The sequence below is a fragment of the Rhinatrema bivittatum genome, chromosome 1 (assembly GCF_901001135.1).
Source record: "Rhinatrema bivittatum chromosome 1, aRhiBiv1.1, whole genome shotgun sequence".
Classification (NCBI taxonomy): domain Eukaryota; kingdom Metazoa; phylum Chordata; class Amphibia; order Gymnophiona; family Rhinatrematidae; genus Rhinatrema; species Rhinatrema bivittatum.
The window spans coordinates 95812319-95831729 of NC_042615.1; the positions used below are offsets into that span (position 1 = coordinate 95812319).

General features: G+C 45.9%; 1 protein-coding gene across 3 annotated transcripts in view; it reads right to left on the reverse strand.

The window, feature by feature from the left end:
* The window catches only part of FBXO8 (F-box protein 8), a 149716-nt gene that overhangs the window by 128690 nt on the left and 1615 nt on the right, over window positions 1-19411 (reverse strand). Inside the window, exon 1 of one of the 3 annotated variants that reach the window (XM_029577242.1) lies at window positions 7268-7289. The exons of the other annotated variants lie outside the window; for them this stretch is intronic. The gene's annotated coding sequence lies outside the window, so the exon portion shown is untranslated. Of the gene's footprint in view, window positions 1-7267; window positions 7290-19411 lie in introns of those variants that run through there. 3 annotated transcript variants of the gene reach the window in all.

The following is a 19411-nucleotide window of genomic DNA, read 5'->3' on the forward strand; positions in this document are numbered from 1 at the left end:
TGTCTCTTCTCCAAGCTAAAAAGTCCTAACCTCTTTAGTCTTTCCTCATAGGGGAGCTGTTCCATTCCCCTTATTTTGGTATTTCTAGCTAACCACACTTGACAATACTGAAAGTCCCAACCCACTATCTGAAGTTGCCAGTTGGTCTAGGCAGTAGTGAGTGGTGAAAGTATGGACTGATGACCAAGTTGCCACTCTACATATCTCATCAATCGGTACATTTCAAAGAGATGCAATGGGACAGTGATGGAACCTGCTAAGGGAGAATGTGCTGACTCATGGCAGAACTGAATATAATCTGTAATCCAGTGTGAAATCATCCTCTTGGAGGCTGCTACTTTTAGTGAGTTAGGACTGAACAAGATGAATAACTGATGAGTGTCTGTGAGGCTGTGTCCTTTGTTTATAGCAAGGCAAAGCTCTCTTGCAGTCCAAAGAATGGAGTAGAGTCTCATTTATTCTTATGTGGCTTAGGAAAGAAGGCAAGCAATGATATGACTTGGTTAATGTGAAAAGCTGACACTATTTTCAGTAGAAATTTAGGATGAGTCCTGAGCACTACCTTGTGATAAAATTACAAAGTAGAGCAATAACTAAACCAAGGCCTGTAGCTTGCTCACTCGTTGGGCCAAAGTTATCACCACGAGAAGAACCACCTTCCAAAGGTTTGCAGCGGTTCGAAGGGATCCTTCATTAGAGCAGACAAAACTATGTTCAAATCCCAAGGTACTGGAGGCTTCCCTACAGGAGGATAAAGATTAAAGAGGCCTCTCATGAAATGAGATATCAAGGGATGGGAAGACACTGAGGAATCTGTGTCTTTCATGATAAGCAGCTATAGCACTTAAATGAACTCTTATAGATGATGTTGCCAAGCCAGACTCTGAAAGGTGAAGTAATCGAGAATCTCTCTGGGTAACAAGAAAAAGGGACTAATGTGATGACCTTGACACCATTTGCCATACTGTCTCCACTTGAAGGAAGAGTTATATCTGGTTGACTGTTTCCTCGCTGCTATAACAAGTCATTGAATACCCACTGACAGAGTCAATCCCTGCAAGTTCTCGTGTTCAACATCCAGGCAGTCAGATGAAGTGAGTGGAGAGGGCGAAGAAGGGAGCTCCCCCTCTTGAGTAAAAGATCTAGGTCATGACTCAAGACGGCTCTTGGAATACTGCACCAGATACGCAAACAAGGGTTGCCTCAGCCATGCAGGTGCTTGAGTATCATACGAACCCTGTCCTGGATCATCTTCTGAACTGTTCTTGAGATGAGAGGAATCAGTGGAAACACATACAGGAGGCCTGTTGACCACGACAGGAGAATAGTATCCTGTTTCCTTCTGAGACAGACAAAACAGAACTGCGGTACCTTCCAATTTCATTCAGTGGTTAAAAGATCCAACCAAAGGTTGACCCCACTCTAGAAAAATTCTGCCCATGGACTGGTTGAGACACCACTCGTGAGGATGAAACTCTGCTTAGCTGGTTGGCCAACTTGTTGGTTATCCTGGTAAATATGTGGCCCTTAGGGTCATTCAGTTGTCGAGGGCCCACTCCCAAATCAATACTACTACTCTGTAAAGGAGCCAGGACCCCGATCCTCCCTGCTCGTTCACATAAAACATGGCCACCTGATTGTATGAATCATGAGCGCACGGCCCTGCAGTAGATGCATTAGAGTGCATCTCATGGCTTCAATTTCCAGTAGATTGATCTGGTAGGACTGTTCCTCTTGTGACCATTGGCCTTGAGACTTTTAATGCAGCAGATGTGCTCACCAACCTTGCTTGGATGCATCTGTGGTGAGTACTAGGCTGTTGGGTTGGGGGGGGGGGGGGGGGAACTCGCTCGCAAAAAGGAGCTCCTATGGTTAGGACCTTTGGATTCAACTACCAATGCATTTCTTTTCGCATGGAGTCCGACAAGGTTACTTTTGTCGACACCAGTTGAGTGTATTGGGCCCATTGAGACTTCAACCCACTGGAGACACCCCATACGCAGGTGAGTGTGAGAAACTACATGAATGGTTGCTGCCATGTGACCCATCTACTGCGGGGCCATGCGCTCATAATGCCTACGGAAAATCAGGTGGCTTGGCTCTGTCCTTTGAAGGACCTGATGCACAGTAGCTATCAATCTGAGGAGCAATTCTGTACACAGATGATGAATCCACTCGATCCTCTCTTGGAGGAGGAAGGCACAAGATAGGAGCCAGAATAGACTGTCCAATGAACTGTAGTATCTATGCCAGTTTGAGTACAGACGTCTTGTAGTTGATGAGGAATCCTAGGGACTCCAGACAAGTTGCTTCCAGGTGCTGTCGTAGGGAAATTTGGTTGAGGAAAAAACTATCAGCCAATCATCCAGATAGGAAAACACTCTGATTCCCTGGCACCGTAGGTAAGCCACTGGCACAGCCAAACATTTGGTGAAAGCTCTGGAAGCCAAGGAAAGGTCAAAGGGTAAAACTTTGTACTGGTAGTACTTCAAGTCAACTGGAAGTACAGGAACCGCCAGCAGGAAGGGTGTATTAGAATATGGGTGTAAGCATCCTTGAGATCCAAAGAATACATCCAATCGTTCCTCTGTATAAATGGTAGGACCAGCTTAAGGGATGTCATCTTGAACTTCTCCCTCTGAAGGTGTTTGTTTAGGGAGCGTAGATCTAAAATAAGGCGAAGACACAAGAATATGCCATACTGGGTCACACCAAGGGTCCATCAAGCCAAGCATCCTGTTTCAAACAGTGGCCAATCCAGGCCATAAGAACCTGGCAAATACCCAAAAACTAAGTCTATTTCCTGTTACAGTTGCTAGTAATAGCAGTGGCTATTTTCAAAGTCAACTTAATTAATAGCAGGTAATGGACTTCTCCTCCAAGAACTTATCCAATCCTTTTTTAAACACAGCTATACTAACTGCACTAACCACATCCTCTAGCAACAAATTCCAGCGTTTAATTGTGCGTTGAGTGAAAAAGAACTTTCTCCAATTAGTTTTAAATGTGCCACATGCTAACTTCATGGAGTGCCCCCGGACAATTTCAGAATATGAAAGTATTGGGAGCAGTAACCCGAGCTGATTTGGTGTTTGTATTCCGGTTGGATGGCCCGTTGCCAGAGCAATAATGGATTTCTTGTTCCAGAAGAGGAGATGAGAAATTTCCTTCAACTGGCTGGTGTGATGAGGAAGGGAAGGCTGAATGATGAAATTCAAATGATAACCCTTGCGGATGATTTGTAGAACCCACTGATACAAGGTGATGCAGCTCCACTCAGAGGAGTCTCCGACAGGTAAGTGAGGCTGTGGCTGGGCTACTTTCAAAAAGACTAAGGCGACTTTGGGATAGTTTGCTGCGAGGGCTTCTGCTGCTTCAGGTCCCTCTGGCACACCCCTAGGCTGAGCCAGTTGGGACTGGGAATGAGCTGGCTGAAATTGTTGGTATGGTTTATGGTTGAGGCCTCAAAGGTGGGAAATTCTTGAAAGGTTTCCACTGATAGTACTAAAGCTTGTGATACAGGTGGTAAAATTGCTTCGCTGTAGCCTGAGGGTTGGACACCCCATCAGAGATTGCACTGCCACATTCTGCTCTTATCTGGGACGCTGTATCCTTAAGCTTGTTGTCAAACAGATTATCACCCAAGCACAGCGGATTAGCTAGCCGGTCATGGACATCCTCCCTAATGGAGCTGGAACGGAGCCAGGCTATTCAGTGAGCCGCGATGGCGGTGGCAGAAGTTTCAAAGGACTTGTAAACCGCTCAGTAAATGCCACAATCCTTCTTCCATATCATAAAAGGTTAGAGGTGTGAGCTGTTGGCCCGTATCGGAATGTAAGAAGGGCTTCAATAATTGCAGGCACAAAGAGATACTATACAATATAAACTGGTGCCGTTGAATCCCGGAGGTTAACACTGCACTCTGAAAGGTCTTCTTGTAAAGTCATCAAGAAGTCTGTGTTCTTTCAGTAAAGAAGCAGACACATGTAGCCTTGATTTTTTTGCATGTTTCATCACCGATTCTACACCACAGACACATGCCGGAGTTGGAAGATTCCGTATGTCGCGGAGTTCTGTAATCTAAATTTCAGATCCAACTTTCTGGAGACTGGTAGGTTGGAGTGAGGGGACTCCCACATTTTAGACAGCATTGCATTGAGCACCTTATGTGACGGCAGAGCAGAGGGTTCAGCTGGTACTTCCAGAATCTTTAGGATTCCACAGACCTTTTCCCTGAGGCTCAGGGAGTTTATGGACCTCCACCCTCAACATGTTGCCCAGCTTCTCCACGAATCACGAATAGGTTAGGTCCTCTGGAGGAGAACAGTGGCCCGGAGGCTGTTCCAGGTGATCAGATGGAAAAGCCCAGTGGAGACTCTGGCTGAATTGACTGAGATGATGTTGGTCGAACATCTTGCCACTTATCCAGAGCTGGAGATACTGGTGCTACTGTGGAGGGAAGGGTATGGTTTGGAATCCTGTCCCCACCTGGACCTGGAAGATGCGGAGACTTGATCTCAGGATGTAGAGAAAAACACAGGTTTGTAATAATGGAGATTTGATCCATGGCCTGTTGGGAGAGACTGCCATGTAGATCCATAGAGGGCCTCTTTCTGCCCAACCACAGAAGACTTAGAACACCTTCCTTGAGGGGGAACAGCCACAGATAAGATCTCTAAGGAAGGTTGGGTATGGTCCCAAAAGCCTTCTCTGGTACAGGATGTTTATCTCAGAGAGTTCCTCCTGAAGAATGAAGTGCTGAAGGTGTGATTGGGAGGATAAACCTGAATAAACCATATGGTCATCCTGGGAGGAGGCAGACCTGGAGACAGGCTTGGTAGGGGAAGCTAAAGGGGGTTGGGACAATATGTCCAGGATTGGGTCCATGCTCAGTCTAGAATGAGACAGATAGGCAGGTTCCAGTCTCTTCTTCTTTCGATATGGGCTCTTGCCTCTCTGGGAGTTGATCCTCTCTTCAGGGACAGTGGATCTACACCTATCACCCTCCTTGGACAACACATGCGTTGACAAACCTGCATGGGGCATCGAGGAGGCATCGTGTGTGGTCAGATGATGCGCCTACATTGATGCGCCATGCATTGTGTGGTGTGGTGCGGCACAATCTGCGGTCTATGCTTCGAAGTCTGCACTGTTGCATCATACGTAAAGGTGGTAGTGATGTAGCTGCTCTTGTCCGAAGCATTCCTGCTTGTGCGGATGCATCCTGTAGGTGTTTTGAACTTGAAGCAGATGTCTTATCTGTGCGTCAGTGCAAGGCTTTTGGCAGCGCCAATGACACACCTGCATTGGAATGCAGCACAGGATGACCTGTGGGCCCTGGTTTGGGCTTCTTCAGTGCGGAAGCAACTGAGCTCCATCAGTGCCAGATGCTTGTACTTGGTCCTCACCTGTGGCTCCATTGATGAAGACCTCCTGACAATATCAGGTTTTGGGCCCTGGGGATGAGTGAACTGAGCACCGTGAGGACGGAGCATAACTTCCTGAAGTGGAAGTGGCCCCTCCTTGTCCCGGAGTTCGGCTATCTTGGTTGCTCTCTGCCTCTACATCCTCTGAGACATGTGGGCGCAATCTTGGCATGATGACTGGTCACTGTCTGTGCCGAGGCAGAGGAAGCAATAATTAAGGTTGACAGTGACTGATATGATATGCCCGCACTGACAATATTTGAATCCAGGCTTTTTTGCAGACATGCTTGGAGAGCACTGAAAAGCGCTGTTTGGGGTATCACTAGTACGAAAAGGCAGAAAAACTTCTTATGAGGAGACATGATAAAGAGAAAGACAAAAAGACATCCATGCCTGAATGTGGAAAAAAAAAAAAAAGAATTGAGGAAACCTATGACATGCTGCACGTGGGAAGTGCCATGCAGGCACAGCAGAGCAAAGCTCTGTCTTGGAGAAAGAATGCTCACGAGAGCACCAATGACGTCATCCAAATAGCATGGCTAATTCAGCCTGCTTATTGACAGAAAATATCGCTTATACTGACATGGCCTGATAATTTGGTGTGGATCTTTCAGAAACTAGACTACAACCAAGAAAATGAATCAACAAGAGATAGTTGGAAATGAGTGTAGAAAGATAAACCATATCAAGGCTTTCATTTTTCAAATTGTTTCTCACACCTTTTTTCAAAATTTGTTCTGCCACTAGATAACCTTATTTCCCTGCTCAGGGTAATGGTATCACCTCCGTAGCCATGTCTCCTATTACTACATATAGATGGTAATTTTATAACGAGTGTGCATGCACACCTATGCACTTGCATATCAGCTCATGACTGATGATCCGATGGAATTTGTCAGCACACGCACACTTGCATGCATATGTTTCAAAATACACCAACTGTATGAAAGTATCCTCCATAGGACTTTGTCAGCTTTTATGCGAGTATGCATGCAGATTTTAAGACGTGCTCTTGTGAGCACATTTTCCCAGTAAGTCCACCAGTTTGTCCAGTTAATATTGAGGTCTTTCAGACCCCATTGGTTCTTCATCTTGCATACCACCCAGTTGACCTGGACCCCTCATCCTGTTCTTTAAGCCTTAAAACTCGAGATCTACAGGCTTGCTCCTCATCAGGAGCAGCAGTAAAGTTAGGCGGATATCTTGTGCACATGTGCTGCAGTTTTTGGTTTTAAAATATGGAGTTACAAGTATGTTGGCCACGCCCTGGAACATCCATGTCCTGCTCCTTTTCTGCCCCCTTATTCCTCACGCAAATTACAAACACGTACCTATGCACGCATCTTTTTAAAATAATTGTTGCACACACACGACCCACATACACGCATGTGTGGGCAATTTTGTATGAGCAGCGCTTTTAAAAATCGACCTGATAGTTTAAACTATTTCAAAATTAGCACCAAGGTATCAGATATCCAATGGCTAAAAAAGCCAAACACTACCCAAAAAAAGCTATTGGTCCATGATTTAATGACAAGACACCTGCAGAGCATCTATGTTGAACTTTCAGGTAAAACAGTAAAGACTGGTAACAGATGAATTTTCCCTTTCTAAAATGTCTGCTTATCTGAGATAGTATCTGGCTGTGGTTGTCCTCCTGTGTGAATATTAAGCAATGTATTTGATATATTATGCAGACTTGAGTTATTAAAGAGGCCTTCCCTAGACTTATACGATTATTCAGCCCTGCTATGCTACTGGGTAGAACTCTAACTGGGCTGTCTTAGAGAGACTCAATCTAACATTTACTCAAATTTCTGTGATATACAGATAAAGATTACCTGGATCAGTAGCCAGAGGGAGCAGGGATGTTGCTTTTTCCCCACAGATAAGCAGGCTGAATTAGCCATACTGTCTGGGGACATCTTCCAGGACGGCTGAAGCGGAGCTTCTTCTAGATGACAGAGCTTTGCTCTGTGTGAGCCTGTGCATACTATCCCTCACAGTGCCATCTTCCCTTAGTCTTGTCCTTCCGTGCGCACGAGTCGCACGCAGCGCTAGACTCCCTCGGTCCAACTCTCTTCGACCGTTCCTAGACTTCTCCTCTGCGCCCGTCATGTCTCCCAGGCCGCCGGCTTCAAGTACTGCCAATGTTGCAAAATTATGTCAGCAGCGGACAACCACAACTACTGTTATTTGTGCCTGGGTCCGGAGCACGACATGGCCAACTGCAGGGACTGCGGACACATGTCCCCACGAGCCTAGAGGCAGCGCGCTGCAAGATCGTGCACCTCAAAAGAAGGTAATTCAGGCTCTTATGCCCCAGCATTGGAGCAGCATTCAGCCCGCTGCTCCCCAGGCCCAAGATCAGACCAGCCTCACCCGAAGCGGGCCTCCTCGGTCAGGCCATCGGCACCTCCACGGATGAAAGATAGACACCCCAACCCCCTGCATCGGGAGATGTGTTTATGCACCCAGCGCTGACCACCATGAGATAGACACACTCGGCTGAGGCGTTGCACCGGCGGAAGGCGTCGCCCGGACCTACCCATAAGTAGTGTCTGACGCATGCGTTGACCGTGAAGCACGAGCGGTGCCCAACGCACCGACGCAAAGCGAAGCACAGAGATGACCAGACATGGCGCACCATTCTGCTGGATTCCAGAGCCCATCCATGACTCTCTTTGATGCAGGACCAGACATCCCGACGCTCAGACAGCTGCCCCAGGGTACTGGACCCGGCATCCTTCCCAAGCTGGACCTCACGTTCTCGGATGTCGACCACATCTCAGTCACAGGCTCTGAGGTCCACCAGGTCATCTGGGCCACATTTTCAAGACCTCTCTGCTGCCTGCAAGCGTCAACAGGATTCCCTACACATTCAGGAGCCTCTCGCCAAGCACCTCAGGCACCCTCCAATGGAAGAGCATGTTCCGGTCCGCCCACATGGGCCTGACTTAGACATCCTCAGGGCAGCTGTCCTGCCCAGACGCCACTGGGATGAACAAAGCACTCTGGCATCTCAGGCGATGACCCAGATTTCAGACACTCTCTCCAAGTTCCTCTCTTCGGTGGAAGACCAACAGAGGCCCATGCCTCACTCCCCTCTGCCGGTCCAATCTCCTCAGGGGCTTCCCCTCCATCTCCTATGGGTGAACCCAGCCCGGATCAAGGTGACACCGGTTCAGACAGGGCGTCATCTCCTTCCCCGCCTTCTTCTCCGGGATAGTCTACGGGTTACCACTTGGACCCACCTGTGGGACCGCCAGAGCCGACCTCCCCACTGGAGGATCTCTCCTATTCCAATTTGTGGAGAAAGTGGGGAACCAATTAAATGTGGAGACCAAGAAGGTGCCTGACCCCCAGGAGGAGGTCATGGGCATTCTGAAAATTTTTGAGACACCTGCTGAGCCCACTGCTCTTCCTTGTTATGCGGTGCTCAATGCGGTTATGACCAAGACTTGGGAGTCCCCTTTCTTGGGAATGGCCACCTACAGGAAAACAGACCTCAAGTTCAGAATGTGGCAATCCCTGTTCTACGGTGCTCTACAACTACCCCACACATCTGTAGTGGAGGAATCAGCAATGAAGAGGGCCAAGAAGTTCCACCTCTGTTCCAACATCCCTCCAGGCTGGGACTCCAGGTACCTGGACAATTTTGGGTGTCGGGCATTCCAGTCCGGGATGCTGAACACTAAAATTCAACATCAATTTTACATAAAACTCAGTACCTCTATGAGTGCCTCCAATCTCTATCACTTCACAACCTGAGGTGATGCCACAACCATTCCATGACATGGAAGACGGCCTGGAACATTTGTTATGAGGCCTTCAAAACATTGGCCCAAACGACAGTGGTAGACAATGCAGCCAGGAGGATCGCATGGCTCAGAGCTAGTGCCATTCGTGAAGATGTCCACGAGAAGCTGGCAGATCCCTCCTACCATCTCGACAACCTTTTTGGGGCGAAGCTGCAAGAGACAGTGGCACAGCTGAAGGAGCAAAACATCGTTGTGATGTCCCTAATGTCCCCATCTGACCAATCTGGCTCGAAAAAGTATTACCCTACTTATAGTAAGCCATTCTGTCACCATCGACCACTCCACCAATACTCGGCGTACGACAGTCTTCAAACCCTCCAGCCCGACTGGCACCTCTGACGTAGCCACAGCCATGGAATTGCCAAAGGCGACAACGGCAGCAATGACTTCCACTGACCACTCCCGCTAACCCCAAACCCCAATAGGGTTTTTAGAAGCATGGGGGCCACTTCCACTGCTATGGATGGGGGGAGGGGAGGGAGAATTTCCCATTTCTATAGCTTCTGGGAAACCATCACCTCCAATTATTGTGTTCTCTCCATTGTCAAAGATGGCTACGCACAGATTCAAATCGAAGATGACCCTCCCGCATCAAGTGAGCCCGCATCGCTCCGCTGAAGGGGATTGCATCTGGTTGTGGGAAGAGATATGCTCACTTCTAAGTCAGCATTCCATCCAGCGGATACCCAGGTCACACTGGGGCCAGGGATTCTACTCCCAGTACTTCCTCATACCCTAGAGGTCAAGGGGGCTGCACCCCATCTTGGATCACCGGGCCCTGAACAAGTTCCTGGTCAAGGAGAAATTCAAGATGACTTGCTCAAGTTCATCCTTCCGTCCCTCCAACCCAATGACTGCATGTGCTCAGTGAACCTCAAGAATGCCTACTCGCACATCCGCATGCACCTTTCATCCTAGCACTACCTGTGTTTTCAAGCTGAGAACCATCACTATCAGTACAAGTAGCATTTGGACTCTGGTCTGCCCTGAGGGTTTTCACCAAGTGCCTGGAGGTAGCAGTGGCCCACCTCCACCAAAAAGGAATTCACCTGTTCCAGTACCTCAAGACTGGCTACTAGTAGCCCCACAACCTGCCACCTTTAACGACCACCTGCTCACAACAATACAATATCTGGAAGGTCTGGAATTAGTGATTAACTATGAGAAATCCAGCCTTGAACCCACAAGGAAACTTCAGTTCATCAAAACAGCCCAGGGCTGTGCATTCCTGCCAACAGACACGGCCAATGTGCTCTGCACCCTAGCCCTACAGGCGAAGGACTCATCATGCATGTCAGCCTTTGACCTTGCTAGGCCATATGGCGGCAACCATTTACATGGTATATCACGCATCTACACATCCTCAGATTGCAATGGGGCCTGAAAGTCTAATGAACTCAGTTCTCTGAACCACTATTCTGCCAAGTTCACATCACCCCCAGCAAGCTTTCCGACCTCCACTGGTGGCTCCAGCTGGTGACCTTATCCCTAGGGTTGAGTCTATGCCCTTCTCCTCATTAATTGATTCTCACCAGAGATCCTTGACTAAGGGGTGGGGGAACCATCTAGACCACCTGTGCATGCAGGGCCTCTGGTCTCCACAGAAGAGGACCCAGCAGATAAACATCCTGTAACTCCGGGCAATCTGAAACACTTTGCGTGCTTTCGAGGTTCGCCTGCGGGGGAAAGTCACCATGATCCACACAGATAACCAGGTCGCAATGTCCTAGATCAACAAGGAAGGATGACAGGCTGAGCTGGATCTTCCATCCCCACGAGTGGGAATTGTGCCAGGAGGTTGCAGACTCCCTCTTCCAATGCTGAGGCTTGCCAGACGTGGACCTCTTTGCAACAGAGAGCAACCGGAAGGTGACAACATTCTGCTCCAATGCATCCAATTCTGCTATGCCAAGTGATCAAAGACTTTTGCCGGATCACCTAAAGCGCACCAGGTCCAGGCAATGGCTACATCGGTGGCCCATCTCAAGGAGGTCCTGATCCAGGATATTTGAAAGGCAGCTACATGGTCCTCCCTGCACACCTTCACCGAGCACTACTGTATAAACCATCAAGCAGTGGCAGATGCAGTGGTGGGCACTGCTATATTCCAACTGGTGAAGAAATAAAGAGACTGGCCACCATCACGAACAACCTGAGTGTAGTGCCTTGGACACGGACTCTGGAGCAGTCTTAAAAAAATAAATAAAACACTGAAAAGGAGGAGAATACTCTTATAGCTGCGCTCCTCCCATCTCAGCTGGGGCTCCCAGACAGCATGGCTAATTCATCCTGCTTATCTGTGGGGATAAAAAGCAAGTTTGCTTACCATAAACAGTGTATTCCGTAGATAGCAGGATGAATTAGCCATGCTGGCCTGCCCTTCTGTGTGCTCTTGCAGATTTGCTTTTGGAAAAATTGAGGGAAGCTGGTGCCGTGCGTGCGGGAAAGTACGCAGACTCACACAGAGCAAAGCTCTGTCAGCTAGAAGAAGCTCCACCTCGGCAATCCCCAGACAGCATGGCTAATTCATCCTGCTAACTACGGAAAACACTGTTTACGGTAAGCCAACTTGCTTTTTTTTTTCTCCCCCCCTAAACCAGGACCTGGAATGTTGCTGCAATAGAAACCTTTCTACAGCCAGAAGTGAGAAAGTGTTTCATTATCCTGAGGCCCAGAGCCTAGACTGATTGATTTGCCTGAAGTTGTTTTCATCAAAATAAATTGCCTTGCTTCTAACACCACTGGTTCCCTTTCCTCAGTAAGCTGGCTCTCACGCAGACCAACTCAGCTTCATGGTTTTTTCAATCTAATGCAAAATTGCCTCTCCCCCTCCCAAAAAAAAAACCAAACATCTCTCCTTAATCAATCAATACACAGAAATAGCTATTTATCATGAAATTAAAAGTCACTAAGAGAAAAAGAAGTGTCATAAAAGAAACAAACGTTCAATATATAATCCATCAGAAGTTGTTCCTACAAAAATGTTCCAAAGCAAACACCATAGTGATTTTTAAGTACATCTAGCTAAAGAATAACATCATGCACTCATATAATTCAGATGTATGTTATACTTAACACTTACAACCAACAAACCCACACTTACTGTACTCCAGTGTACCGAATCGTTTCTCAACAACTCCAAACCAAAAGAGGTATCACCAGTATATACTGTCTCATTAATCATGCAAAAAACCAAATATATGTAGGCCCCTTACTAACAGAGTCTGTATTGTGTAACAGATCCTATTTTCGTATAGGGTCACCTTACTTTAATTTAAATCAACGATAGTCCATTTTTTTGAAAATTTTTCATTATAATAAAACCTGAATGTCACACATTCTGAACGAGAGGACACAGATACTCATCTACTCCTTGGTAGTAGTGCACCCGACACAGCTGTGTTTCGGACGGAACCCGTCCTGCTTCAGGGGGTGTCCTTCGAAGTCTGTTTCTTTGAGAGCGTCATAGGGAAGCCTTGTCGATCCTTGGTAACATCTTTTCTTAATGATCCATGGCAGCCCCGTTGGACTGCGTCTCTTTTTTGAGACGCAGTCCAACGGGGCTGCCATGGATCATTAAGAAAAGATGTTACCAAGGATCGACAAGGCTTCCCTATGACGCTCTCAAAGAAACAGACTTCGAAGGACACCCCCTGAAGCAGGACGGGTTCCGTCCGAAACACAGCTGTGTCGGGTGCACTACTACCAAGGAGTAGATGAGTATCTGTGTCCTCTCGTTCAGAATGTGTGACATTCAGGTTTTATTATAATGAAAAATTTTCAAAAAAATGGACTATCGTTGATTTAAATTAAAGTAAGGTGACCCTATACGAAAATAGGATCTGTTACACAATACAGACTCTGTTAGTAAGGGGCCTACATATATTTGGTTTTTTGCATGATTAATGAGACAGTATATACTGGTGATACTTAACACTTAACCAGCATATGTGAAATAATCACACCTGGGATCCAAAAAGACTTTTGTGAACATTTTCTTTGTGCATGATTTTAATGCAATATCTTTATAAACTCAACCTATTTGTGAATTTTTTGAAAATTTCAAAATTTTAAACAATTCACTGCTCCTTCTCTTAGTAGACGACTACTGTGTACAAGGATAAACTTCTCCGCTACCTTAACACTGGCTATGTTTCACCATCTTAACCTACAACTTTATGTTTTGAGCCATGAAATACTGTAGCAAGTACTTACCTGAAATAAAATCATTTTCTGGAGCAATATAGGAGGTTCATGTTAGTCACTAGACTGCAAAGCTAGTCAGATAAACGTATCCGTCTAACTTTGGAGATATATTTTAATTACCGTAATATAGACAGTTAACTTTAGGGCAGCGCTTCAGAACAACCAGAGTTAGTTACATAGGTTATCAGACTAACTCTGAATCAGTTATCTGGATAACTTATCTAACATAACATAATAATGACAGCAGAAAAGGACCAAAAGTCCATCCAGTCTGCCCAGTAAGCTTATGGTACTATATGCCACTCAGGTTACCCCCATTTTAATCTTAAGGATAGCAATTGCCACTCTGTGCAATTATTCCCAAACCTTATGATAACCCATAAACATTTTACTGTTAGCAACATTTTAAATTGGGCGATGAATCTTATTTTATTTATTTATTTATTTATTTTATTTAGGAACTTTTATATACCGGTATTAGTGGGGACATCATACCGGTTCACATATTAACAAAAGATTTAGAAGTACATTTCAACAGGGGAGGCGAACTGGGCAGGGGGTTAACCTAGAGCAGTAGGGAAAATAGATTAAACAACAAGAAATCAACAAGAGGTCATAACAAGAAGACAACAATGTACATTGTGATTAGATTCCTTAATATAAGGAAAAGGGCGGTCACCTAGGGGGTATGAGCAATAGAGGGAAGGGAGGGTCTATTCTGTGTAGGCTTGGTTGAACAGGAATGTTTTTAGTTTCTTTTTGAATTTGATGGCGCAGGGTTCAAGGCGCAAGTGGACGGGTAGGGAGTTCCAGAGGGCGGGGCCGGCAATGGATATGGAGCGGTCACGGGTGGATGAGAGATGAGCTGCCTTCAAGGACGGTACATGTAGATTACCTTTGTTGGCAGATCTGGTGGCTCAGGAGGACAGGGGCGCAGTGAAAGGGAGGTCAAGCCAGTTGGAGTTGTGTGTGTGGATAGATTTGTGTACTATGGTCAGGGTCTTGTAGTGTATACGGAAAAGGATGGGAAGCCAATGTAGATCCTTGAGGACAGGGGTAATATGTTCGTGTATGCGTGTGTTGGTAATGAGCCTTGCAGTGGCGTTTTGCAAAAGTTGAAGGGGTTTTATTGAAGATAAGGGGAGCCCTAGGAGGAGGGCATTACAATAGTCCAGTTTGGAGGTAAGGGTGGCTTGGATCACTGTGCGGAGATCTTGGGTGTACAGCAGGGGTCGGAGTTTCTTAAGAACGTTGAGTTTGAAGAAGCCTGCTTTGAGGATAGATTTGATTTGTGGTTTCATGCTAAGGTTGGGATCAAGGAGAACTCCGAGGTCCCTAACAGCTGGTTGACCTGAGAGGAGGTTAAGTTTAGGGTCATTAGGTATGAGGTCAGGCGGTTGCGAGGAGATGTGGAGGAGTTCCGTTTGTTTGCGTTGAGGGCAAGCTGGAGGTTGGTGAGGAGGGAGTTGATGGCTGCAAGGCAATTTTCCCAGTGCTCCAGGGCGTCAGATATAGAGCTATGAATGGGAATGATGATCTGAACATCATCAGCATAGAGATAGAATTTGAGTTTAAGGTCAGTGAGGAGCTGGCAGAGGGGGGTGATATAAATATTGAAGAGGGTTGAGGAAAGAGATGAGCCTTGCGGGACTCCTTGTTGTAAAGGGTGTGAAGCAGAGAGGTTGTTTCCAATTTTGACAGAGAACTTTCTGTTTGAAAGAAAGGATTTGAACCAAAGAAAGGATTTGAACCAAAGAAAGGATTTGAACCAGGCGAGAATCTTCATGAAAAGTCACAGTGCCATCCCCTCTAAACTCCTACTATCCATACACAATGTGATCGCCAAACCCCTCTCAAATATTCTCAACTGTTCACTAGAGCATGGCACCGTCCCAGACTTTCTGAAACAAGCAATTGTGAAACCTCTACTTAAAAAATCCAACCTTGACCCCAACACTCTTTCTAATTACAGACCGGTGTCCAATCTACCCCTCCTAGCTAAAGTTCTTGAAAAGCTAGTGAACTCATGTCTATCCGATCACCTTGAACAGAACAACATCCTCCCTTCCACCCAATATGGTTTCAGGAAACACTTAAGCACTGAAGCTCTGCTCCTCTCCCTACACGATACCCTTATCAAAGGAATCGACTCAGGATCCTCCTATCTCATCGCATTACTTGACATCTCAGCTGCGTTTGACACAGTCAATCACGATGTCCTACTCAACATTCTCAGAAATATTGGGATCACAGGCAAGGCCATTGATTGGATTCAATCTTATCTCCAGAATCGCTCTTTCACTGTCTCAATGGACAATAATGAATCTGAGCCCATCAGTCTTCCCCAAGGTGTACCCCAAGGTTCCTCACTCTCATCTACGCTTTTTAATATATACATGCTTCCCCTGACCACGCTTCTCACTAACCTGCATATCAAACATTTTATTTATGCTGACGACGTTCAGCTCATTTTCCCATTCTCTGACTCCATCCAAACTGCTTTACATAGCTGGGAATCCTGTCTTTCCTCAATCAACCAACTCCTAAAGGACATGCACCTTGCTCTCAACTCTAACAAGACTGAGCTTTTAATCATATCGAATAGACAACCACTCCCTGACATCCCTCTTGCTTACTCAGCTACCAACTTCCCTTCGCACACTCGCAACTTAGGAGCTATTATTGATAATCACCTCTCATTCAAACCATTCATCAAATCCATAATAAAGGATTGCTATTTTAAACTTCAAACAATAAAGAAACTCAGATCCCTACTACACTTCAACGATTTCCGCACAGTCCTCCAGGCTATTATTTTATCGAAGCTCGACTACTGTAATGCACTCTTACTCGGCATTCCTGCATCACACACCAAGCCCCTTCAACTCCTACAAAATGCCTCCGCTCGGATATTGTCAAACACAAAAAAAAGAGACCACATCACCCCCACACTTATTCAACTACACTGGCTCCCTATACAGTCACGAATTCTTTACAAAACACTCTCGATCATTCATAAGAGTCTAGTAAATTCTAACCTGAACTGGATTAACCCCCCCATCTCACCCAGTTCCTCCAATAGACCCACCCGCCCAGCACTCCAAGGAACACTCCATGCCCATTCTATCAAATCTTTTAAACTCTCCTCTACTATTAACAGAGCCTTCTCTCTTGCCGCACCCACCTTATGGAACTCACTGCCCCATGATATTCGAATAGAGACTTATACCCCCATTTTCAAAAAGAAACTTAAAACCTGGCTCTTTCGGCAAGCCTACTCCATTTCACCCCCTATTACATAAACCCCCATGTGAATTGTTAGATTGATATCCTGGTATGAACGCCTTTATGTCTGCTGATTCTGTACTGTGCACTTTCATGTATATAGTTCTAGTTATAATTATTATAATCAGCATCTCCCCATTGATGCTTGTTATATCTAAGAGCTCCTCCCGAAGATTATCTATATGTTACTGAGTTCACCATCTTTATTTGTTATATGTAAGGGCAATGCCCAAAGTTTTATGTTCACTGTGAACCGATACGATGTGCGAACGGATATCGGTATATAAGAAATGTTAAATAAATAAATAAATAAATAAATGTTTTGCTTATGGACTTTGCCTTAGATGCAGTCCTGTGATTTTTCACTTATGTCTGCATATCAATATCCCAGATCATAAAAGTCAGGGCCCAAAGGGTTTGTCATCTAAATCCAATTTCTCTTTCACCCCCACCCCACACCGCTGTCAAAGCAGAGCATGATGTTGTAGTTGCACCAAAAGCATCAAGGCTTATTGGTTAAAGGGAAGCCCTTGCCTTCTGTTAAGGGTAGTAATTGCTGCTCCATACTGCTTATCAGTTCCCCAGACCTAAAGGTCTGGGCCCTCGTTGGTTGCTGTCTAAATCCAACTCCCCTTTTCCCCCTGCCACTGAAGTGGAAAGCAACGTTGCAGTTGCATCAAAAGCATCAAGGCTTATTGGTTAAGGGTAGTAACCGCCACACCAGCAAATTACTCCCATGAACCCTTTTCTTTATTTCCATCCTCTAGCCTTTAGGGATTCAGTGTTTATCCCATGCCACTTTGAATTCTTTGACGGCTTTCATCTTCACCACCTCCTCCAAAAGGGCATTCCAGGCATCCATTACCTTCTCCATGAAGAAATATTTTCTGGTGTTGGTTCTGAGGCATCTCCCCCCAAGTTTAATTTCCAGGGTATACATATTTGGATACTTCAGCCTCTCATAAGTCTTCCGATACTAACCCCATACCATTTTGGTGGCCTTTCTCTGGACAGTCTCCATCCTTTCTCTATCCTTTTTCAGACATGGGCTCCAAAACCAAACAGTACTCCAGGTGAAGCCTCACCAAAAACCAGTACAAGGGCATTATCACCTCCTTTTTCTTAATGGTTATTCCTCTCTCTATGCAGCCCAGCATTCTTCTGACTTTAGCTATCACCTATTCACACTGCCAGACACTATCATCCCAATACCCAATACCCTTATTAAATAAACATACACATGCTTACTGTGACTCCTACATCGCTCTAAGCTTCAACAGCAAGAGGTAATGGAAAAAAGGATTTGCACTCACAAAGAGGGGAGTAGCTGGCTTGTTACGGCGGTTACTACCCCAAACCAAATATGCCTGATACTTCACTTTCAATGCATATACAGCATAGCTCTCTGCTTCAATGACAGGGGAGAAGAATAACTGATACTTCACACATCCAGCAGAGCTCTCTGCTACAACGGCAAGGGAGAAGAAAAAGGGTTCGCACTCAAAAAGCGGGGAGTAGCTGGCTTGTTACGGCGGTTACTACCCCAAACCAAATGTGCCTGATACTTCACTTTCCATGCATATCCAGCATGGTTCTCTGCTTCAACGGCAGGGGAAAAAAACAAAAACCAAAAACAAAAAACTGATGCTTCACGCATATCCTGCATAGCTTCAACGACAGAGGTGAAGAAAAAAAGGATTCGCAATCACAAAGCGAGGAGTAGCTGGCTTGTTACGGCGGTTACTACCCCAGACCAAATGTGCCTGATACTTCACTTTCAATGCATATCCAGCATGGCTCTCTGCTTCAACGGCAGGGGAGAAGAAAAAAAACCAACAAGGGCTGTACAACATAGTCTAGGTAAAACAAATAAGCATGGGTGTAGCTTGCTTATCGCGGCGGTTACTGCCCCTACTACCCCTAACTAATCAAGCTAGATATTTCACTTGGATGCAGCTCCATCACTGCTCTCTACATTAATGGTGGGGGTGGAAGGGGAATAGAACAAGGAGCTAAGAGAAACAGATAAGAATGAGAGAAAAAGTGTGTGAGGCTTGCTGGGCAGACTGGATGGGCCATTCGGTCTTCTTCTGCCGTCATTTCTATGTTTCTATAAGATCCCTCTCTTGGGCTAAGCACATCAGTCTTTCACCTCCCCCACCCCCATACAGCACTTTTGGATTACCACATCCCAGATGCATGACTGTGCACTCCTTGGCATTGAATCCCAGCTGCCAAATCTTCAACCACTCTTAAAGCTTTCGTAAATCACTTTTCGTTCTCTCTAGTCCTTCTGGCTAGCATAACTCAGCCCAGAAATACCTCTATGTTATCCGGCTAAAGTTTGGCTGAATAAGTGCCTGAAATATTCAAAAGTCAGCATTTATCTGAATAACTTGGAGTTATCCAACTGACGGGCCGATACAGTACCCGTGGCTGTCAGTGGGTTTGAGAACTGACGCTGGCAAAATTGAGCGTTGGCTGTCAAACTCGCTGACAGCCACCGCTCCTGTCAAAAAAAAGAGGCGCTAGGGACATGCTAGTGTTCCTAGCGTCTCTTTTTACCGCGGGCCCTCATTTAAATACTGAATCGGCCTGTAAATGGCTAAATATGGACCGCTTGGTTTTTTGTTGCTCTTACTTTATGGAATCCTGATACCTTCTTAATATATG